This window comes from Aythya ferina (genome assembly GCF_964211825.1).
Source record: "Aythya ferina genome assembly, chromosome: 5".
Taxonomy (NCBI): Eukaryota; Metazoa; Chordata; class Aves; order Anseriformes; family Anatidae; genus Aythya; species Aythya ferina.
This window is the reverse complement of record NC_140301.1, coordinates 30,658,959-30,683,607: the sequence shown is the minus strand read 5'-3', so window position 1 is coordinate 30,683,607 and position 24,649 is coordinate 30,658,959. Positions and strand designations below refer to the sequence as shown.

General features: G+C 38.9%; 1 protein-coding gene across 10 annotated transcripts in view; it reads left to right on the top strand.

The window, feature by feature from the left end:
* NUMB (NUMB endocytic adaptor protein) overlaps positions 1–24,649 on the top strand; it is a 95,650-nt gene that overhangs the window by 31,355 nt on the left and 39,646 nt on the right. For 7 of the 10 annotated variants that reach the window (XM_084520052.1, XM_084520057.1, XM_084520060.1 and 4 more), the window contains one exon: positions 16,896–17,014. The gene's annotated coding sequence lies outside the window, so the exon portion shown is untranslated. Of the gene's footprint in view, positions 1–7,686; positions 7,837–16,895; positions 17,015–21,682; positions 21,702–24,649 lie in introns of those variants that run through there. The other 3 variants (XM_084520053.1, XM_084520058.1, XM_084520055.1) reach the window with 3 other exon arrangements.

The window sequence follows — 24,649 nt, the reverse complement described above, 5'->3', positions numbered from 1 at the left end:
TGATCTTAGCAGAGTTGGCTTCTTATTTAAAATAGGGGCACAATGCAATGCGTAAACCATAGCGTTGCAAGTAGGTAGGAGGTCCAAGAGGTTTATAAAAATTCACCCGAAGGTGTTTGATAAACTCTGCTCAACCTGAAATTGGTCCTTGAGAGCTAAAATTTTCTCTTAGATCTTGCTCTGTACAATTTAAACTGAACCCTAAACATACAGTGAAAACAAAATAAATTTCTAGCAACTCTTTGAAGAAGTGATTTTTTTTGTTGTTGTTGCTGCAAGCTTGTACAAAGCCCAAGTACCAGCTTGTACCTTAACTGTACTTTCTAAAAATGTATTTATGGATCTCTTCCATATTCTAACATTTTATCACTGTTTATAAGATCTGTGAATGTAGCAAATTTAGTTTCTGAAAAAAACAGGTCTTTAATCTTACTTTGCTTTATTATAAAGAATGTATATATTATCAGGAATTTAACTGGAATTTGTGAATCTTCACATAATCCCCACTGAAGAAACCAGCTGTAATTTGCTTTGTCATTGTGTAAAAAGTACAGCATATAAGTGCATTTCACGGTTTGAACTAGGATTTAATATCACAAGCTCAAATTTGACTCAGTAATTTGGCTCTGTTTTACTGTCTGTAACTTATACAATTCTTTGTTATTTGATAAAATGACATTCTGTTCTTCAAAAATTTGTAGCTGTCGTTTTAATCCAGTGTTGAAAAATCAGGTAATGTGTTTTATCTAATGCATTAAAAACTTGAACTGTAAAAAAAATATAACTATTTGAGATATCATCTGCCAGCTCTTTTCATTCCCCATCTCAGTTTCAAATGCAACCACCTAGAAATGCAAACTGCTGACGCTTGCTGATTGAACTAAACACAAGAGCAAGGCTCATCCAACTCTCATTCAAGTAAACCTTTTAAAGGTTTGTAGCACTAAACCACACCTCGCTCAGTGAAGCTTTTTTTGTGTTTTTCAGTAGTTTTCCTACAAATAAATAAAAATAAAATGGGTGTTGTTTTGCGTATTTCCTCAATGCTACTCATTTGCATAAGCTTCAAGAAAGAGGCAGAGATTTCTATACGCACCATCCTGGGGAGAAATGGTAACTAAATATCAATTTCTAATATTTAAAAACACATTAAACTACATTTAACATAGCCAATCATGTGGTTGGGGACAGTCTTTTTCGTAATTGTGTATGTGAAGATAGATTCTCTGATAAATAAAGCAGTAATTTTACCTAGGGGGAGGAATGAGTAAAAATAAATATTGCCAGTTCACTTATGAGCCCTGCAGCTTGTTATTGACCCATCGAACAGCTTGTTCTGTCAGGTCTTGGTGCCAGAATTCAGGAACATGGAAAATAAGCCTGATCAAAATACTTGTTCCTTACTTGTTCCTTACATCTTAGTCATCTCCTTGCAGGTCTGAGGACCTACTCCTAAAAAAGGAAATGCATAAAAAACCATAAAAGCATACAAAAAACAACCTTCTTTCTTAAAACAGAGGAATACAATTTTCTTAGTGAGCAGTGCTGGGCTATGTTCTGATAAATTCCTAATCTCTATATTAAAGGAATAGTAAATAAATATTTTGTTCTGCTAAGCCAATTTCAGGAAACACGTAACTTCATAACAGACTGGTAATAAATGAAAGCTTTCACATTAAAACATCCCCTACAGAGCTTATCAAATATATTGTTCCTACTGGGATTTCTGAAGTGGGCAGTACTTGCCTTCATGTTCTTAGGCAATAATTATTTTTTTGAAAGGCTAAGTAAGTAGCTAGCAAAACTATTTATTATCCTGATCTCCAAATTTGCCCACTTGTACTGCTTTCCTGACAGGATGTTTTGTAGGACAGTGTGTCCCTCCCTTTTGGTCAAGGCAGGACAGGGAACGGATCTTCATCCTTAAGAACTGGAGCCATTTTAAACAATGATGCACCTTTGATATGTGACTGTCTGAAGAGACGAGCGGTATCAGCTCGAACACTTCCTCATATTGTTGCTTACTCAGAAACACGTCACTCTGAAGGTCTCAAATCTTTACAAAGTCCATGTTGTAATCCGGAATGTGTGCAAAGCTGTAATTTATGAAAGCTCGATTTCTTGAAGACCTTTGTACTAGTCAGTTCAAAGCTCTACGCTTGCTTTGCAAATACAGTTTAGCAGGTTGGTTTGCTGTGTGACACGGCCATTTTAAGCACAGCAAGATTAACGTTGATTATTTTTCAAATCATGACTAATTTACATAGGCCATACAGACTGACTAGTAAACAGCTTCATAGTAGAATTAGAGGGTTAAAGGTTTTATACATTTTACTCTTAAAATGTGTTTTTTGCTGTAACCCTCATCATGAACTTACTGCCGAGCACCTCCCTTCCTTTGTCATGATGGAGATGTGTGTCGGTGCTAAGCAGGCACTGCTGCTGGATTGCTTACATTATTACTGCTTATTACATAGCTTTCCCAATTTGAAGCAGCGTCACCAGTTTAATTTCAGTGACATGGATGTAACATTTCAAGAACTACTGGACACAAGGAATGCTGGAGGTATCGTGCCAGCTAATGAACGTCAGGCTTATTTGCTCATACTCTGCACACCGCTTTCCAAGCCAGCAGCTGAATGGTTTTCTTACGCGTAGCGTTCTGCTGCGGGGGTGTTGGAATAGAAAATCTGTCCTGAAAATATTCCTCAAAAAAGCTGAATCCCATTTTGCCTGTGACATATAACAGGCTCTCAGATGGGGAGGAGGAGGAGCTGTCTTTGCAGAAATGGTGAAGCTTTGTGGGGGATTGTTATGCTATGTTTTTTCCCTAAATTCTGTATGTAAATGTGATTGCTGGTTATAACTAAAAGGGCTGCAAGAATATCTAATGGTATTTTGATAAGTGGTTAGCTCTTTTGGGAGTGGTGTTGCGATTGAATATCAATTTTTGTAAGAGGTTAGGTTTTTCATGCAGGGAAAAAAAGCTGCTCAATTCGGGCAGTAGACAATAATGTCCTCTGAAGCATAAAATCATTGTTGATACAGAGCTATAGATTTCCTTCAAAGCAGAAGGTTTCGGTATTGATGCTTACTAGGAATTTAGGATTTAATTAAGTTGCTGACTTGCAGAAAGCCACATGCTGGCCTAAGCTAACATATAGACTTCTAATAGAAAAGGGATGCAGAAAATAATAACAGCTAGAAGATTCGTCAGGGATTATCATGATTTTGTAAGTAATTCTAGGTAAATTAGAAATAATTCTAGTGCACTTGCAGCTGCTGCAAAGCAAATCTTTTCCCTTTAAAGGGAAGTGGGCAAAGGATAGGAGAGGAAACCATGGGAGACAGGATGGGTAGGCTATTTGGATTGCTTTTAATATTCACAGCATAGTGGTGTGTTGGCTACTGTGATGAAAACTTTCTATTAGTACCTTCAGGGAAATGGGGAAGGAGGGATTATAGCTGTGACTTTCCTACTGAGTCTTTAATTTTGCTTTGTACAGAAGTGAAGAGGACAATTGTCCACGACTGGGCTTTTCTGAATATAAATGTTGCCTTTCACTTGCTGGCTTGATGCTATTTTTTTTTATTTCTTTTTTCAAGCTGAGAAGTGCTTTCTATCCTCTGCTGTTTTTAATGGAAGGGAAAATGGAGATGAAAGAACTCTCTTGAGCCTGGAGTTTGCACAGGGGCCCTTCGCTCTGTCCTCCCGTCGCGCGGGTTGCTGAGGTGACCGAAGGCGGCCTGCGTAGCGCTGAGGTGCGAGGGCCCAGCGGAGCCTCCTCTGCCGCGTTCCCTGCAGCGCTGGGCGCTCTGAAGACCTTTGTCTTCACCATAATGTACATGCAGTACCAGTCCAAGTTCTCCTTTAACCCATAACCCCAAGCATGATAGCAATTTGGATTGATTTAATTTCAGGCAGCCTTTTTATGTGGGGGTGAAGGGAGTGAGATAACAGCTTAAGAGCTCAGCATTATTCCGCAGTGCAGCGTTAGGTTACAAGTCAAGTGAGGTAGAAGCCTGGCCCTAACGTACCTTTTGCTAGTAATAGCAGCACTTTGGATGCCTCAGGTCTGGTATAAAGTTCTTTTACCCTCACGTTTGCCTATAGGATATTTCTCTCTGAGCGAACATGCTCTAAGCGTACCACTTTGGTATATGTTTAAATAGTAATTGGTGCTGGGGGTGGGTATTTCCTGATACTTAATGATGATTTAAAAGAGTTAGTCATCAGTGGTCAGGAAATACCAACTCCAGATTAGACCGAGTTCAGTTATCTTAAAAATGTTTTAAAGGTATTTCAGTGTCCATCTAAATGTGGTATGTTGTCAGGGACATTATGTGCATAATGGCAGCTTGTTCTGGTGTTTAATTATAGAATAAGTAGTGGAATGTGGGTACTGTGTGCTTTATGTTGTGGAGTAGTTGCCTCTACTTCCCCAGCTTTTGGGAAGTGGTCACACTGTGGTGCCTAAAACCTGGCTTAAATTCTGTAACTGTAAGATTTCCTTTTAGATTCTCAAATTAAAGAATACTTGCTGCCTTCCCTCCCTTGGCAACCACAATGGCAGTCTATATGTAAGTAATACAAGACACTTCAGTTCGAGTTCAAAACTTTCCTTTGAGGTTGACCAGGTACCTTCTGCTGTGCCCATGGCAGCAATCATTTTGTGAACCCTGCAGGAAGGATTTTTTTCCTCGTGACTTATGAATTGTTTCATGCCCTGATGATGCTTACAGTAATGTACATTCTTCAGTTTATAGATTAACTTGGTGCCTATGTGTACTTCCGTTCCAGTGACAGACAGTAAAGTATTGGGATCAGAGAACGTCACAGTTTTACTCTCTCCCCTTTCCCTCCTCCACAACCTTTACATGAGTTGAAGATGATGGTTGTTTTGCCTATTACACTCTTTCCTATCATACTAAAGAGCATTTTAGACTTATATTGGATTTTTACAGAAGCTTGTCAGACTTTTTTCAAGGTAGATTGCCATTCTTTTTATATGGTTTAATATGCCATGATAAACTTCAGATCACTATTTGAGAGATCTTGAAAGATAAAATACCAGGAAGGCTGAGTAATGTTTCCTTTTTAATCCCATTCATCCTGCTAAGCTCAGTTTAGATAAAGATGTGTCTCCTCCTTGCAGGAAAGGGTGCAGATGGATTAAAGCCTTTTGTACCATGCAGATGGGATAAAGCATTTTGTACCAGCCAGTAAAGCAAACTGGTCAAATAAACCAGATGTGGAGTATACAGTAGATGATGAATAATTGTGGATATGAAAAAACAACACAGTACTCCCTCAGCTTATGAATAGTATCTTGGTGCTGTATAGCTCGTGCATTTTTCTGTGCTGTTTTTTCAATATTGACAGCTCTCTCAAAGGGCCTGAGATTCTAGATGTAGTGTATCACCCAATGTAGCACTATTTCAAAGTACTTCCCAATTTTTATGTGTGGGTATGAATTTATGTCAGTGTACTCTTCTGCAGATACATTTTCAGAATTAGGAGGCTGTAATTTTTTATTTATTTATTTTTTAATGCATATGGTGGCAAGAATTCATTTTTCAGTGTAAGATTGGGGTCTGAATCATTACTTAAAAACAAAGTTGAGGTGTTGAATTTAAAGCTTCTTACAAAAGATTAGGTTTGATACAATTATAAGACAAAATGAGTTCTCCAATTACAGCTGTACTGTTTTGCTAATTTGGGACAGCATGATGTCTTAACAAGAGAAATAGTAATCCAGGGTAGTGGTATTAACATCAAACAGTTGTGTATGCGATCGGAAAAAGATGGGATATATTACAGAAAATATACATAGCAAAAGAGGGCTACATGTTGTGTTTTTTCTGCCATGCTGCAGCGTGTTTGTCAGTAAGGGTGATGCCTATTATCAGTGGATGGCAGCAGCATGTTAGTTCCGATAGTTAGTTCCAACTCTTAGGACACGTGCACGTTGTTACTTCTCTTTAAAACAAGTAATTTGTGGGTTATGAATCTACTCTCTTACCTTAGATGAACAGCTCATGCAGTGTTCATACATTCACGCAGGGATCTACTCCTGTGCTTTTAATCCAGTGTACAGACCTTATCCTGCACCTGGCATGATGGAATAAGTTTATTTAAGAAAACTGGACAAAAATGCAGAGGTTGATATATACTGATATTGAACAATCATGGTAGTTACTTTTAAAAGTTACATCTGACATTTAAAAAAAGTATTTGCAAGTTCTAGGGACATTGCAGATTCTTTTTTCCAGAGGTATTTAGTCCAGATAATTGCTTCAGCCTTTGCTGTCTAGGTAAGCCATGTTGAATGAATATTTGTTGGGGCAGGGGGTTGGGGACTGGGGATGAAAAACAAATTAAAAAAACACCCCGACTTTGTAATTTAAGGCTGATATAGGAAATTCTGGGAACATCTACCTGACTACTCCTACTGTCTCAATCTTGTTTCTGTGTTTTGACTGCTTTCCTTCTTGGAACAGGTAATTTTTTTTTTCCCAACTGTAATCTTGTAAAGAAGTACTTTGGGACTTAACTGGGTAATTGCATGCCTCTATGCTTCCATTAAGTATTACACTCCTTTGGAGTGGGCTGAAGGTTCCTGCTGTCTAGGCTTATAACTATTTTACTAGTGCACCCAGATATCCTTTCTTCTGCAGTTATTTTGGTAGGCGCATGCTGAACAATAAAAGTAGCTTTATCAGTCATACGACAAACTTGGATACTGCAGATGAAAGAAGTATTCATGAATAACACTTGACTCAGTTTATAAAAGTAAACATACTCTGTTTTGTGAGAGCTGATTTAAAATGTTTTGCTCCGTACGTTGCCCTGCTCCTTGCCAGGTTTTTTTGTGAGTTTTCTTAGGCTATCAGCGAGCACAGCTGGAGTTGGCTGAAATCTTGCTCATGACTTGAAGACACAGTAGGAAGTGAGGTATTTAGTGTAGAGAGCAGGTAACCTGTAGTGGCCTCTCCCGCTGATCACTGCATTGCAAGAAAAGGCACAGTGGCACTGAAGGTCTCTCATAGGGTGTGCTACTCAATAAGAGGACTGTTGTTGCTTGCTAAAAAACACAGGTTTCCACCCTCCATCACAGAAGAATGGAGTTTATGAGCATATTAACTGCAAAACAAAAATAAGGAGCATAATACATATTATTTTTAGTTTTAAGGTAGACAGGATAAGTGCTGCTTTTGATGGAAAGTAGTGAGTGGCAGTCACAGTAAGCTCTGCTGGTTCTCATAGCAGGGTATAGCTACTGCTTCTAGCAGAGATGTCCTAATGTGGTATGGTTGTAACGGTGTCTTAGAAAAAGTTTGCCTGTCAGTCAAGCGTCTTAGAACTGATGAAGCACTACCAAAAGCTAGGTAAAAGCAGAGAGACAAAGATGACTTTGGTTTGTGTGTGTCACAGTATCTCGGAGATCCGAGATAAGCAGCAGCTAGTCATAGCTAGTAGCATAGTCAGTGCAGCTATTATTTTGACCTGGGGTCACGTCCAGTTTGTTTAGGTTTCCCAGAACTATTTTGGTGTACCTGACCCAGAAAGAAGACTGTGAAGGCCCTTCCTGTTGTGTCGCTTGTGTACCTAGCATGAGGGGATGTGGGTGGTGTAGGGAATTTGTAGGGAGTGTCTCAGGCTGTCTACCACAGCATGCCTCAGAGCTGCATTCTCGTGTTCTGCTCTATGTTGCAGAGGTTTCCCATTTTGTGCTGTGAATTTTTGAGAATTGTATTACCAGGTTTTATTTGTGTATAGTGCAGCCGGCCAAGACTGTGTGGGGACTTCTTAAAACAACAGACACTTTTCACATGGTAAGTTAAGTGCTATGGAAACCCAGGACTTCATTTTATAGGTAAAAGTGAGAGCCCATAGGAGGCTTTTCTTCTCAAATCCTGGATGTACTGAATTCAAATTGCTAAAGAAGATACTTGCTAGAACTTCTCATTGAAATAGACACAACCATGTAGTCTCAGTTTTGTTTAGCTTTCTTTGACCTGTTGAGTGTTCATTTTCTGATCTATGTTTGTGAATTATTGTGAACTATTTCTGAAAAACTGAATGCCAGATCTTTTTACCTTAAGACTGTGGGAGTTTTAAAGTTTGAGAAATCCTATGAAAGTTTGTACATGAATTTCTAGGCACCCTTAGGAAACTTATTCTTTCTTTAAATGTGCATCCTGATTTAGCTGAGGACATGATGTAGCAATGCTTTTCAAGTTCTTTGAACTCATCTCTACTAAAAGTTTTATTTAATGAGGTCACTAAATAATATTTATTGCTGTACTCATAGCGGGAATCTTCAACCACTTACAATATAGTCAGAAAACCCTTTTCTATTTACTGATATGTTGAAACAGTTTGACTCTTTGAAATGTATTAAAGAAATGCTTTATCTTTACATTGTATTTAGTAGAGCAACCTCAAATGTTTCTGGAGTTAGAAAACTTGAGCCTTGCTTGGATTTCATTTTGTCCACCACGGAATATTCTCAATACACTGATCCATAATTCAAAATCCATTTCTTTTGTGATATCTGTCAATAATTAGCTACTTTAAAGCTAGATAAGGTGCACTTAGTAATAGCTGTGCTAACTATAAAGTAGTTTGTTTTTTAAAAAACTTGTTTCAGTCTGTATTTCTGTACCGTTTTTCCCCTCAGACCTAGGATGTAATGCAAAGTCAATAATACTGACACACATTGGCTGCTTCCATAATCTGTGGGTAATGTATATTTTAAAGATTCAAGAAGCACTTTATTTCCTTTCTTCGCCACCCCCAAAATAATTGTATAAAGGAGAATAGGAGCTAGAGGACTTGGCTCTGATTTTGCACCGGAGTGGGCATGGATTAACTTTACATAGTGTGCATCAATCTGGGATGCTTAGGTTTTATAGAGGTATTCGGTTATCTCTTGCTGATATGTTGCAATTCTTGTAGCCCCTTTCAGAGTGCCCCTTCAGAGAGAAGGGCAGCAATGCTGAGAACTTAACATGTTGTAGCTATTTTAATCTTACCAACATGGCCATTTTTATGTGTAATGTAATATTACTATCCAGCAGGAAATATACCCTCCTACTGTGAACCTCCAGACTAGCCAATGTTTTAGGAATGCTTTCTGACCTTCTTTCCAGCATCGGGGAAATCAGTATGTCAAATATCCCTGTTTTGCACAATCCCCACCCTTCCACCCACTTAGGAAAAAAAAAATTTACAAGCTTGCTTTAGATGTCCCGATTCTTGTGAAATGTAAGATATTTTTTTTCCTCCTATTTGTATTTTAGTTGTTCTGTATGTCTAGAAAGAGTTTCTTAATTCTAGGTGTTTCTAAGAGAGGGCCTTAGCAGTAACAAATTTTATAAAAATCCCTGTTAGTAGAAAACTCACTTAACTACTGAGAATATTTTGTACGGTAAAAATACTCTTGACAGAACATCATCCTTGAGAATAAAAAACAAACAAACAAATTAAAAATAGACTAGGCAAACATTGATCAGATGTATATTTGTCTGTGAGTAGAATCTTTTAAGTATAGGCAGATTTAAGTATGTTCTGTAAAGTTAACTGAGTAATAAGGTCACTCAAATCTTTTGGGGTGTTTTGCCGTATTAGGTAAATAAGGAAGGATGGAATCAGTGCCCAAATCAAGTTTAAACTTGTGTTGTTTGAAAACTTTTAAAGATTAAATTCAGTATTCCGGAAATTGCCACTAGATCAAATATTGTAGACATTCATTTTAATAAAATATATGTCTTCAGTCTGAGTGCTTTGTCAAGTTAATAACCTATACTTGGGTTTTTTACAGCAGAAGCAGGGCAGGAATGAGGTGGAGCAGCTGTGGAATTGCCTTTTGCTGCAGATTCGGGTTTGCAGTGCAAAACCCTGAACTCGGACACCTCTTCTGACTTGGTCCTCATGCCTTGTCTTACAAGTCACTCCATTGCCAGTTAATGTGTTTTTTCACAAATATTCTTCTGTCTGGAAAAGATAATTCAGCAATAGGATTACACACATCAGTATGTAATATACAGGGAAAATTGCCTGTAGCCCCGTCCCCTGGTCTCTTCCCCAGCCTCATCCAGCTCGTGCTCTGCTTTCCTGGCAGTTCGGAGTGCGTGGGCCTCAGCGTAGGCCGCTTCCCGAATCTCCTCCTCTTCCTTCATTTTATATTGCTGTAGCTTTATGTGCAGTTATTATCTGGGTCTTTTGCATATGGCTCCAATCTCCTTCTGTATCTACAGAGCTGGATATTTATAGCAAGCCAGCCTAAGTACATTATTCCAGCGGTGAGAAGCTGATTGAGTACGTATTGTGATTCCTCTTGCGCCTACGTCAGTGAACAACTGTTGGGTTTTGGCATGCGTTGCATTCCTGGGTGTGGTTGTAGGACAATCCAAGATAGCCTCGGTTATCTTGGCTTTGTTACAGCAGCCTGTCACAGCCTTATAGAGGTTCACATTATAGGCAGCGAAAAGCCTTTCATTCCAGACTGAAAATGTTTTGTCACCTTCATCTTCAATTTATTTATTTATTTTTGGTAAGATTTGAGAGGGGGAAGTTACATGAGTAACTTGTAGGCCTGGTGTAGTTCACAAACTCACTATTTTTTGTTTGTTTTTAAATATTGTGAGTCACAGGCAGAAGTTTGGTCTTGGACATAGTTGTTTCTGCTTTTCAGCTTCAGGGTTCAGAATCCTGTTTATGCTGAATTTCATCCTGTTCTTTCTACTATGGGTTTGGGAGGTTTCATCTTCCAATATTGCTATGAATGGTCTACTTTCAGCCAGTGTGAGTGTTTAATCTTGAGAAGCTAAAATGCAAATTGGTTGGCCAGCACAGGACTCAGCTGCGAGTTAACACTGAATGCAGAAGGACCGAGTATGAGAAAGCAAATGAGGAATGAGCATGGAAAAAGGAAACCCCCAGTAACTGTCAAACATGATGCACGGACTGCTGCCCCATCGTATGACAGGGAACTCCCAACAGACAGCGTGAATATGAGTGTGCTGGAAGCTGTTGTCACTTCGTAGTGTTGGTATCGCTCAAACTCGGGACTTGCAAAGGCTAAGAAAGTTTGTGTTGTCAGACACTGTGTACTTTATAGAAATGTTTCTATATAATCCCTGTATAAACAGTGCTGAAGGTCAACTTCCAGCGCTCTTACTTGGTGAGCGAGAGCAAGAGAGAGGTGGAAGAAGAGAATCTGATGCTTGCAAATGCTTGCCATTTTTCTTTATAGGGTATTTTCTCATAGACAGTGAGGAAACAACAAAAAAATAAAACTCATTCAAATACTTAAGCTCTTTAATAACAGAGAAGATTGAGTGACTAAACTAGGCTGCCCTTGCAAATTCTTCTTTTTCAGTTAAGGCTTCTTTAATGAAATTTATTTATGGTTGGAAAATGTCGAGTCTAAATAACTGAAGAGCATGTTATTGCATAGATGAATGATCTTTTTGTGTGATGTGTGTGAGTTTACCACTTTGCCTAACCACTGGAAAAAAACAGTTTGGCATAACTCTTAAATATCCTTGGTGTGAAGGCTGAATAAAGGTGGTTTGTGGCTTCCAACTGTCTTTTTGAGGCATGTAATTCAAATGCCTGTAGTCACTTGCATAATTTTGCTGTCATAAAGCTAAATTGGACAAAGAAACATACATGCAATAGCTACTTAGCTTTTTTTTTTTTCCCTCTTAATTTATGCCAGTTCTCTGCTGCTGCTCTTTCTAAGTAGGATTCCAACTTCTCAGTCTTGATGCTGGTAAAATAGAGTGATAAAATGCTTATATTTAGAAGGAAAGGCTTTATATAAATGCTGTCAGCATCTCTGTCTACAGTGGTAAGTTAGGCTGCTACAAATGCTGAAAGAAGACTATTATAGAAAGATGACAAGCTCTGTAGTCCTCATCTGAGAACCCTTTTCCTCTCCAGAAAAATAATACTGCTGGAGAAGACCACTGCCTGGAATAGTGGCAGCTGTCTGGTGTGATGTGTGCAGCCCAGGAAAATGGTAGGGAAGGTGCTGCTGCACAGATGAACTCAGGAGGTGAAGTTCCCAAAGTCAGTAGCTGGACACAAAGCTTGGAGACAAAATTCAGACACATAACTGTGTCTTCAGGTCGGGGACTATGCTCCAGCAATTAGCCAGGATGGTACGCTGCTGCTGCAACCAAGTGTGTTGGAGCTGAGAAGATAAAGAACAAACCATGAGCAGGGCAGAAGGATGATGCTGGAATATAAATGGGGCTCCTGAGAGATGATCAACCTTGGATGCAATGAAAGTTACCCGTTAAGAAGTGACAAGAGGTGTTTACACCCATCTGTGCTGGGAAATGCACCTAGGGAGAGCCTACAAATACCGATGTAGACAACCACTGGTTGAACTTGGTGCTTGGTGATGTATGGTCACAAGACAGTAGCAGCCATGAGTTAACCAGGGGTGAACAGCGGTGTGGGTTGAGTGGACTTTCTGTCATGTGCCCTTGAGTTTTCTGGCACTTATGTTTTTAGTGATACATAATGTCAAAGGGATGTAAGGTGATGCTGGTCCCCTAGGGACTGTGGTCAAGATCCGCTCTTGTGGAACTTGCCAATGTGAATGGATTATGATTTCCTGAGGAGACCTGATTTTTGGCAGAGTGGAATAAGTTGGCTTTTATCTCAGTTCAGTACCTATGTCACTGACTGACTGTGTGCATCCCCTGCTCCTGAGTTCATTCCCATGAATGTAGTAAGGTAAAGTATAATGTACTTGGGGGAATTACAGGATAATTGAGGAATGTATAATCATGAGGGAAGGCAGTGTTGTCTTCCACCTAACTTTAATGACATTGTAAATGGTGGTATCTGTGTTATCAATGCCTAATGTATGAAGAACAACTGCACATTCTGCAAGGAATAGAGAATTTTGTATGGTTTCATGGACTTACAAAAGGAAGGCAGAAGGCACTGTTGAGAAATGTGATCTGTGTATAGAGTAGTTACGCCAGGGTCACCTGCCACAATAGTTGAGTTCGTTCATTGTACCACTTTACACCGTGTAAACCTGTGACTAGTCACAGGTGAAGGTAACACAGCTGTAGCTTTTATGCTGGTTTGAATCTGGCCGTGTAACATCCAGTAGGCTTTGCACCCCGTTCCTATCATGCTTGCCCCAGTGCCGGGTGCCAGCTGTTACACTGCGGGCATTTTTAGAGTGCTCCCCTGTTCATCATGCTTTCTGTTTCCCAGCTCAGTTGCCACCCCAGGAAGCAGCTGTCTTCTGTGGAAGGCGATGTGTGGCTGTCTGATACTGGGAACAGGGCATGTGACATTTCATCTTCCCACCTGCACAGCAGCAGCCCAAACTGTTTCAAACCTCTTTGTACCAGGAGTGAAATAGGTTGCTTGCAACTGCAGTCATACATCAGCAGGCAACACGTGATTCGGCGATGACAGAACCTGCACGTTCAGATATTCAGAGGAAGCTTCTGAGAGCAATGACTTGGTTGCTTTGATTTGCTCCTTGCTCTGTGCTGTGCCTGATTTAGGGAAGGTGGCTGGTAGCAGCAGGCATGGAAAGGCTGCTCTGGGTGCAGGGCTGTAGGATCGTCAGGTGATGTCTGTCGGTGCTGAGCTTGAAGCTTCATTGAGTGCTCTGATGAGCATGAGACAGGGTGAGAAGGTAGGCAATTTTCCTGGGTGTATCCTGTTTGACTTCTCTTGTTCCTTTGCCAAGCAATTTAAAGTCGGGCAGATGACAGCTATCTGTATGATTCAAGAGGTTACAGCAGCCATATGATTTTTCAGCAGGCGTTACTTCTGGGCAATGCGTTTCTTGGCGTGCTCTGCCACCAAGCTCTGAGCAGCGCAGGGTAGGTGCTCTCTATGCTGCAGTAGATCATTATTGACGCTTTACTGAAGTGAAAAATTGTTGGTTTAGAAAGTTTAGAGGCATCTGGGATTTCACTGTCCTACCTGGCTGAGGTCATTCAGTCACTGATGTGCTCATGAGGGCTGTTGGCATCTGTGGAGCTGCTGTACTGCCACTGTTCTTGGCAGCCCAGCCTGCACTCCGGCACTGGTTCATGGGCAGCCTGACCCCCCTCTGGGACAACATCAGCTGCCACGTGGCTGTGGGATGTGTTTAACCATCTGAAAGGGATGGAAGCGTGATCCCCAGGGTGGTAAATGGGATCCTGTTTTCCCTGAGATTGTGTCAGTGAGGGAGGCAGTTTCTGTGCTGGTGACATAACTAACGCGAGGGCAGCTTTAGGGGGCTGTGATCTCCGCACTTACCTCAGTAGTTCAGGGTGATGTTAATATTGGACTTTCTTCTTGGATTTGAACAGCAGAAACAAGAAAGCCAAGAGCTCACAATGTTTGGTATTTGTACAACTTTAACTTAAATTTTATCGGAAGCAGGTTTGGTGGATTAATTGAGTCCTGATATGTTTTTCAGTTAATGATATTTTTTTTGCCTGAATGTAGTGATGCTGAAATTAGTTAACTTTCTGTGAGATATTGAGATTTTTAACCATAAATCCATTTTTTCTTTCTCGAGGAGTATATTTTTGTCCAGCACTGTCTACTTACAGCACCCACCTGAGTTCCCCAGGACTTTGTGCCTTGGCTTGCTCTGAGAGAAATGATGGGAAGAACAATTAGAGGTCTAATTTTCAATCAGCTTTTATTCAGGCCTGTGTTATCTCTCTTTTAGGTTCAGTAGTAATTGTTGAGACCTGAAACACCAGGCAATTACAATGCTGATACCTTCAACCAACTTACCACTTCTCCCAACTAACAGGTTAGGCCAGGCCATACACCTTTATTTTAATTAGCATCAAGGAGAAAAAAAATCTGCAAAAGTTCATCTCACTTCACTGAAGACTGCCTTTTTGCTTGTCTCAGCTGGCATCTTTTTTAAAATAAAGTTGATAGGTGCTCAGTTGCAGTCTAATATGTTATATTTCTGTAGCTCTCCCCTGGCCCTTTCTGACAAATCTTTACTGATAGCTTGAGATATTTCTCACTTATTACAGCAAGTATTGCTTGTAATTATCCTTTCATTTGAGGATTTTGCTGAAATAGAAGGCATTTTTTATATTCTTCTGCTGTCTTCCTTAAATTGACCATTTACTTGTATATCAGTGGCAAAATAGGCACTGTAGTTTAGAACCCTTGGAAGATGGGAGAGCAGCTCCTGGGTAATGGGGGATGAGGAGCTTCGTGGACATCCATGGTTAGGGGAAGGCAGCATTGCTGGAAGAAAGCGGTCGTCTCAGCTATTTCCATGGTAGACAGGGAAACTGAAAGGTAGCGCTAGCATTTTGAGGTGCATATCCTAACTTGCTTTTCAATCTACAGTCGACCTGCTGTTAAATTTCATGACACTAATAAGTGCTCAGCGTCTCACTGTACTAAGAATACAGTAACACTTCTGTTGTTAATATCTAGATCCTTCAGACAACTCCAGTGCAGATTGTTTATTATTACTACGTGAAGGTTAATTTAAACTGCTCATGTTAGGGGGCATGTTACAGTCTTTTCTTAAAATCCATTTTGATATGAGTACTTCTTGCAAGGAAAACAAACATGCAGAGGCTTGTTCTGGTTTTCATATGTGTGTGTTTGTAGTAATTGTCTGCATTGTAGCAGAAAGTCCATGCTGATCTCGAAAGAGATAATAAAGCTTGGATGTTAACAGATGGAATAAGTAAGTGCAAGGGAAAGCTAACAGAAAAAAGCTGAATTAAAATTCCATTATCTTATGACTAGGAAGGCAGCATGGTGAGGCTGAATATGTTATACTCTAAGCCAAAGACTTGGCTTCTGTGCTAAGTTACCGTAGATTTAATTTTGACTTGAAGTTGTTGAGGTGCTGATGTGAGCACTTGCAGTGCAGGTAGTAGGTGAGGCAGTTTTACTCGTTTGAAGCAGTCTGTCTCAGGTAATGAAATGTTTTGTTTTGTTTTGTATTTTTTTTTACTAGAGGATGTCATAGTGGACTAATTGGTTTCAATGTGGTCTACAGGCTGGAATTAAGCTCTCATTGTGGTGCTGGAAAGGCAAAGTATTTTGACTAGACTGTTAAATTGCTCCCATTTTGTGATTAATGTTTTCTTTTAAAGAACAACTTCACTATCATGGAGAAGTTTTTAATTATTAATTTGGTATTGGGCAAAAAGGTTGGAAATGATCTAATAATATTTGTATGTTAAATACTGAGTTAGTTATTTAGATAAATGTATTTTCATTGTCAGATACACTTAAAATAGGTCAGTATAACTCTGTTTTTTTTCTCCCCACTGAGGCTAAGGGAGTCTAAATAACCAGTTGGATGTGGACCCCTGGATTTATAGACATCTCAAGCTGTCTTGATAATTCTCAGCGAGTATGTAATTGCAGATTCACAGTATGTTATTGCTCATCAGCAATAATGTAATACTGATTCTAGTGATCATAATGAAATCTGGTAGCTTCTATGAAAGGAAATGAGAGAGTGCTGTCAGTATTTCAAAAAATAGTGCCAGTGAGGTTTTGTAGCAAGAGCTGTTAAATACCTGTTCTTGGCATCCATAAACACAAACATTACTATCCTTATAAGCAGAGGGCTTCTAATGCCAAGCAATAGGAAAAAGGAGTAGGGAGGCGAATGTATCAGTTTATATGAGGCAATCTGAAAACCTTGACATGGAGTTCTTCAAAACAAAAACCAATCCAAACAACACAAAACAACAATAACAAAAACCCACAACCCTAAATGCAGTCTGATTGATTTGTCTTACTATCCCATAGTACTTTCTGGATAATAACTCCCTGCCCCCTGCCACTTGGCCCATTTCTAGCATACATGTATGTTGGATCTGACTTTATCATCTCTGTTTTCTTTCAGCCCATAGGTTCTCATCTTTTTGTGTATCCATGGAGTCACGGTTATAGCTCCAAGGGAGAAGAATTTTGCGAGAGTGATTTTAAGAAAAGCACTGTTGCAAGACCCGAGAAAAAAAAAACGTAAGTCACCAAGTCAAGATATTCTTACTACTGTAGGAAAGTTACATTTTGTTGATTTTGATTCTGTGGTACTTAGGCTTGGGGAGTTGTTTTAGCCATAAAGTATATAGACCAGAATTTTATGAAGATAAATACTTTTAAAAGATACCATCTCTCTTCAGTTATGTTGCTATATCTGAATCTCGAAATTACTAAGTGCACCATTGACGTTGTGCTTGGATTTAACATTTATCACAGTAGGCAGATGTGAGAAACACGAGGCATGAAATGAGGTTTTACATGCTGTGTAATCATAAAGAATACAAGTTGTGTATGTACAAAATTGTACCGAAAAGCTGGCATTGTGTTAAAGAATCCCTTGATTAGACACTTCTTATAGGGACTACGGTGACAGACTTCTTAGACATCTTCTGAGTTCTCTGGCAAAGGAACATAATGGGTTGTATTAGAATCTAGAGAGGATGAAGACTATTTTTAAATGTATTTAACTGGTTCTCTCACTAATACCAGAGGAAGAATTCAGAAAACATTGCATCCTGTGTGCTTAAAAACACATATAGTTCATATCTTATTTCATTAAGCTAGCTTCTGTTTTGATTACATTTGTGTAAAACAAACAGATTTAGGGAATAATACTGTTAGTTCCAGATGATGTTTTGCAGAGCTATTATGAGAAAACAGTTATGAAACAACTCAAACTGGCTCTGAACAGGTGTACAAATGTTGACATTAATTCTTAGTATAGTAAATAAGAATCATATTTCTGGTGAAGAAAGATTTGTTGTAAGTCAAACACAGTTGCTATGTTGGACACCACAGGGACTTCTCTAAGAAGATTTTACCTATCTTACATATGAAAATGAACTTTTTGTATTGCTAAGCTTATTGAGGGATGGTCAAATGTTCTGACTGTCAGAAGTTGCTATACTTTTTCTCTAGAGTCATTTTCATTATCAAACTCACTGTTCTCTCAAAAGCTCGACACAAAGCCTTCACAATTTCACTTTGAGTTATAAATTAATAGTAAAAATGCCTTTGGTAACACTTAGTCTTCTCCTTGCATTGGCTGCAGTCAAAAGTGTGGCTGATTTAGTGTGAACAAGCTGAAGAAAATGCAGAGATAAAAGGACCTTAATTATATTTATTCAACTGCTGGAGGATGGGAATGAGTGAAGTGTCTTGAATTGCTACATAACAGCTGCCAAGCAGTAATGGACATGAGTGCTGCAGTAACAGTATAAAATGGAGTCATCTGTCATCTTGTGAACATACTTTGAGCTTATTTTTTCCTCGTACATAGTTCATGGTAGTTTAAGCAAACTTTGATTTTCTAATTGAGATTGACTAGTGCACACATGGCTTGTTGCCACAGTAATTCAGATTTGGTGAGCTATCTGTAATATACAAATTCATGGGCTGGTTTTCATTTAAATGTCTTTAGCTGTGGAAACTTCAGCTTCTGTGGGCTTAGGGAAGAGAGATCCATACCACATGGAGCAAGCTGGCTGTTGTAGGTCACAGCGCAGCCGGATGGCAACAACTCTGGTGGGATGCTGTGAAAACTGTAGCATGAGATCTTGGCCAGCTGAATTCGTGGTGAATGGAGACCAGCCCGAGTTGTGCTGGTTCAGAACAAGAGCTTTGCAGCACAGTATTCTCCCTGTTCTGATGTGGTCAGTAGTGGATCCCAGGGAAAAATGTAAGGTGGAGGAAGACATGAAATAAGCCTTGCCAACCTGTCATTTTGGACTGGACATCTCCACCGCAGTTTCTAATAGCCTTTGGAATTTCTGATCAAATAATTAAATTTTTTTTTGAATCCTATTGTACTTTGCAAAACATCCTGAGGCAGGGAATTGTGCAAGTTAATTGCATATCATATGAGAAATACTCTTTTATTTTGAAACCTGGGCTGCTCAAGAATTCGGTTGTTTGTCCCTGGTTTATAGAATGTAAGAACTGGAAAATCATCATTCCCTGTTCATTTTCTGATGCTTGTGGTACTATACATTCTGTAGCTCTACCCACCAGCAAGTTGCTTTTCCAAGGTAAATACCTTTGTATCTAACCTTTCTGTGTACAGAAGCTGTTAAGTAGTTCTAACTGTCCTTGTTACCCTTCTGCAGCTTTTTGTTTCATTTCAGAAATGATGGAGTATCTACAAGAACTGCACAGTATTAAAAATGATTGCAGCCTATTTTTTCTTGTGGCATCTTTCTGGTTTTGTTCTATTCCTTTCATAGTAACTTCCAATAATGTTTTCTTATTTGACAGCTACATTTTCTATTTATAGAGGACTAAACATGTCACTCATGATGTTTCCTAAACAATAGTAATAGCTGAAATCATATTCATTGTTATTTATAGTTAATGTCATTCTCTTACCCTTCTTCCATTTTGAGAGCATATGTGAATAAAATAAAAATCACTGTTTGCAGTAGAGATCCCTGTGCTGCATCCCAGTATGCTGCTGTCCTTGTAGATTTACCTAGTTTGATTTACTTAGTTTCTCTCTATATGCCATACTTGCTGACAAATTTGTCCTCACTGGTGTCTGTTTCCACTGACAATTTTTCAGAAAGCTGATAAAAATTTATAGCTTATTGTTCCAAATGTTTTCAGAATGTGGACCATGCAAACTTGTGGACTGGACTTAAGGCTGCTGTATGTTCTCAGTGGAGAACATTGCTGCTGGATCAGTTGTCCAAAATGCTGTGGTTTTCACCTTTGTGCTGGTCACGTCCATTATGTAGAAAGCATTGCATAACCCCACAGTACAAATACATCTTTTTTTTTTTTTTTTTCTTCCTGAAATGGACCCTCCAAATAATCTGGATTAGAGTGCATGTTGGTTCCTGAAATGTGTGCCCTGGATCTGTGGCTTGTTTTTCTGCTTTTGCTGCTGTCACTTAAGATCCAGAACCAAAATGAGCATGTGCCTCCTCAATATGTTTCAGACGTAACAGTAAATAGGTAACGATCAGGTCAGTAGCACGGAAGTATGATTTATTTATTTACTTTTATTTGTTCTTTTCTACTCTTAAGTAGGAGATGTTTGCCATTCTGGATACAGTTCTTTGTCTATTCAAAAATTGATTACTTGGTTATGAAACACTCACAGGTATTAGTGAAGTAACTCCAGCGTAAAACCTTAGATTTGTATGACTGATTTACCAAACAAGTAGGCTTATTTTACTTGTGAAAGAGATTTTCTTTCAGTTCTGAAAATGCATTTATTTTTGTGAGTGTTGACATTTAACTTCAAGCTTTGGTTCCTGGATTTGGGTGATTAAAGGAAATCTTTTCCCACTCTTTCAGCCCTTTCTGTACCTTTTTTTTTTTTTTTTTAATAGGATCTTTTCTAAATTCAACATGTATTTGGACAGATGAGTTTTAAACCTGAAAGGCTAATTTTTGAAAACTTTAGTTATCCAAGAATTAGCTGCCCTAGAAATAAATGATTCACTTGGAAGCGGAATGGCTCGGTTAGTTAGCATTCGTCACATGCATCCAGATGAACTGCAAAGCAGAATTGCTTGAACTGCTTTCTGTGAGGCACAGCTAGTGTTTCTTTAGAAAACTTCTGCTTATTTTCAGTTGGTTTAGGTGATATAACTCAACTGGCTTTGTATCACATAGAGTGTTTAGGAGACCTGCTTTTATGCTATTGGTTGATGATCATTGCAGGTTATTTTTAGAGTGAGCCCATATAACAAAGGGATTTACTGCCTTGCATCTCTGCACTTAAGCATAGCAGCAAATTGTATGGGACTGTAGTCAGAGCTTGTAATGGCTGTGGAGTCTGATGAATTGGGACATTTGCTTTAGAATAGTTGCTGATGGAGAAAATGAGGATTTTTTTTCTTGTATTTATTGAATTTTTGCACTGCGAGGGACGAGTGGTTTGTTAAGATTGGTAGAAAGAGCATTACATATTACTAGGAATAACCTCAGCCTTACAATGATCAAATGTATTTTTCTGACAGTTTAACTTTTAAGAGTCTGGAATGGGGTTGCTGTGCTGCTACGTCTGTTGCATACAGTTGTGGAATACTGAACACTGTTTAATTGCTGCAGCCTGTGAGTATTTGTTTGAACAGGCTGGCATAACTTAAAAAATTCTGAGCTTTAGGACAGGGCTTATGGTAGCTGAATGTTTCAGCCACCAACTGTTAATAGTGGGTTGGAGTACAATTCATGATTTCATTTCCTGGTATTTCATAATCTATGTGCAATTTTTTGTTTAACTCTGGTTGTTTCCCAGTAAGACCTTGTTGTGTTAACACTTTTTCAATGTTTTCCACCCCTGTCTGTGATGCAGATAAAAATTAGTGAGTGCTGGGAAACAGCTGTGGAGTGCTCACATGATCAGTTACCTTAGCTCAGGTATGAGACCACATGAAGTCTGGTAGATAGAACATCTTCAGTATTTCTACAGGTGTTTCTGATCTGACTGGATTAACCTTTAAATGTGCCACCTTCTACGCCCCCCGGGCCAGCGTCAACTTTGAGAGGATAGTGAGTACCTCGCATCGTGTGGTGTCAGAGCATCTCAATTTCTAAGAACAGCCTCAGAGCAATTAGTATTATTGTTATAGCTCTGAGCTCTTTGTGTAAACATGTGAAGGCAACAAATTTCTGCTGTACTTTCAAGCTATGGTCTAAACATTACTTTCACTACCAGAAGGTGGGTCACTAGAAACCATCACAAGTTTCCCAAACCATGAAATGTGCAATCTTCTACCGCTGATATGCTGGTTTTAGTGGTCTTTCTATTATGTATCCAATGCTTTATTTTTCTGCATCAAGGAAAATACCCTTAACTTAAGCTCTAATTAACAACAATAATAATGATGAAATTTATTTACTGGCTCAACAAACGAACTCATGCTTCACCCTTGTGTATTTTGATGTCTTAGAATGCTTACTGGTAGTATTGTATTATTACATCTTAATTGGGTAATGAAAGGGTAAATGGGTTGGAAAGCCATGTGGTGCATAATGTGGTTAGTCATACTGTATTGCGTAAGCCGAACTGTTAACATTTTGGTGAGAATGCTCATATGGTTACATGCCTTCATTTGCTTTAGTGTGACAGTGCTGGATTTAATTAGATTTTATGGGATCTAAACTTACAAAAAGGCTCAAAGTTCTGCATTCAAAACCTGACACGTGGGATGACCTTTTCTTCCTTGGTAGATAAAGGTACTCTGTGTTCTTGTGCTGGTGAATAATTGCAGTGAAGCTGTTGCAGGGCAATTGCAGCAAGTTTTGGCTAACCTTTACAGTAGACTTGAAGAGATAGGGCATTGCACGTTTTTGTGCTGTGTAAGTGGGAGAGGAGGGGAGAGCATTTGTTCAGCAGCAGTGCTTAATAAGGATTTTTCAGAGAAATAAAACTTCATTCTTGCAGCTTTGTAATAGACAATGACATACCATTTACCTTGTCTGCAATATGCTTGCTTAACTAGCTCACCTTTTAAGTGAAACTTTCTTACATTGTCATCATAAATGTAGAGATTTAAGTGGTGCATTAGAAACCAGAACAGATCTTTAATATTTTGAATTATTGCTTGTATTTGCGCTCATACTACAGTTATGACTGCCAAAACTAAATCTTGTCAAGAAAATGAAATAATCATGTTCCTTCATTGATGTCATCATGTCCTGCTTATAAGCAAGATTTACAATAAGATTAAAGTATCAGCAATGAACTAATGCTTATAAGAAAAAGTAATATGCAATACTATTCTGAAATATGGATGTTAGAGTTATTTGTACTTCTGGGTACACATGGGCCCTTACTGATTTTAGAGTAAAATTTAAGTTTTAGTAATGCTAAAAGATGGCTGCTAGGCATGGGTCTTCGGACAGGTGTGGCCAGGTTGTACTTGCACAAGAAGTCAAAGCCACATAAACTTTCTGAGGATGCAGATCTTTACAGCCACGCTGAGGAGTGTGTGTTAAGTTTTCTCCTAGTAAGTAAGTTAACATTTTCTTTTATGAGACAGATAATTTACATGTTCTCTTAGATCTGAAATATTGGGTAACTTTGGAACATGCTTATTCACAAACCTATGATATATAGAAATGCCTGGTATTTCTTAGGCAAAAACCAGAGACGATTAACCTGTTGCTCTGGGTTTTGAGCTCTGTTTGTTGTGGTCCTTTGTATTAGCAGTATTAGATAAGTTTCACTGGGAAAAAGCCCGTAGGAGCTGATAGTTGTGCAGCTGCTCCTGCCTCACCCGTGTGTGGCCAGCAGACAGGAGAGGTATGAACAAGACTTTTTTTTTAATAGTCTGTAATGTGTTTATTGAATTTGTTTTATGTGGAGGCTATATGAATTATTTTAAAATGTTAGAACTATACCTATAGCACATTGTTCTAAAGCCCAGATTTCTCCATTGTTTGGAATGTATACTTCCAGGAATTCTGTAGATGTGTGAATTCAATCTGCTCATCATACTTTATGCTTGTAGGGAGGACCTGAACTTCAAAGCAGGAAGAGTGCAGGGCGGGTGCTCTCTCCTATACCCTGGCTACTCCATTTGTTGCAGGCTGTCAGGAGTGCTTTGCCCTTGTTTGACCCACGACTTTTTTTTTTTTTTTTTATCGGTAAAGTAAATAGGAAACTGTATTCAGCTGTCAGAGAACGCAGCAAGTAATACCAAGCCCTCTGAATGGTTTCAAAAAAATCTGGCTGAACTGAGGAATTGCTTAAAATTCGTTTTTATCCCTTTCTACCACAAACAACAACAAAAAGATACCATCTATCTAACTGAGTTCAGATTAAATAATCTTTGTTAAGGCTGAAGTTCGGAAAAATGTTAAAAGTCGTTTTGTACTGTTTTTATTGTCTTCAGTGTTGAAACTGTAAGTGGCTGCTCTAAGTGCAAAATTTGTAGTACAGCAAGTCTAAAATCTAACCACTTCAATTTGTGAATGCAGTTCAGGTACCGCGGTGTCCTTTTGCCTGCAGATCCTGTAGTTTGAATTAGCTCTGTGAGAAACGTTTATGCAAAATGTAAATGAACTGCTCATCTGAAGGTATGGGTACACGAGTAAACTCCTGAAAGGCAAGGTAAGCTCCAAATCTGCATCATCAGCAACTCCGGCGTGATCCAACTTCAGTTCATGTGAAAGCTTACCCAGCCCTTACTGAAGGATAAATGGCTGGTTTGCATTTACAGAAGGGTAAAAGTGAATGCACTTGTAAAGCAGAGCAGTTAATAAGACATGAATAAACATACTAGTTTATCGTGCGGTAATTTGTTCTGTAGCCATAACCTGATGATGCACAAGGCAATTAAGCCAATTGAATTGAATTGGTTTCTACTTTTTTATTGTAAACTCTGCATTTTTCTACACTTCAGCATGTACTTTTCTCTATGATTCTGTCATTGTGCTGTCCCTTAGTTGTCCTTGAACTGCTATGGATTAAAATGAGACTTATTTAGGTGGTCGAGAGAACAATGGTGCCAAAGCTCTCCTGAAATTGTTTTGCTACAGAAAAAGAGCTTTGGAGCTGTGTTTTCAGAATATCAAAATATATCAATTTGCATAAAATAAATGACAACATAAATTTATAAACTCACTAGGTGAATAACTTTTGCCTAGATGCTTGTGTGGCGT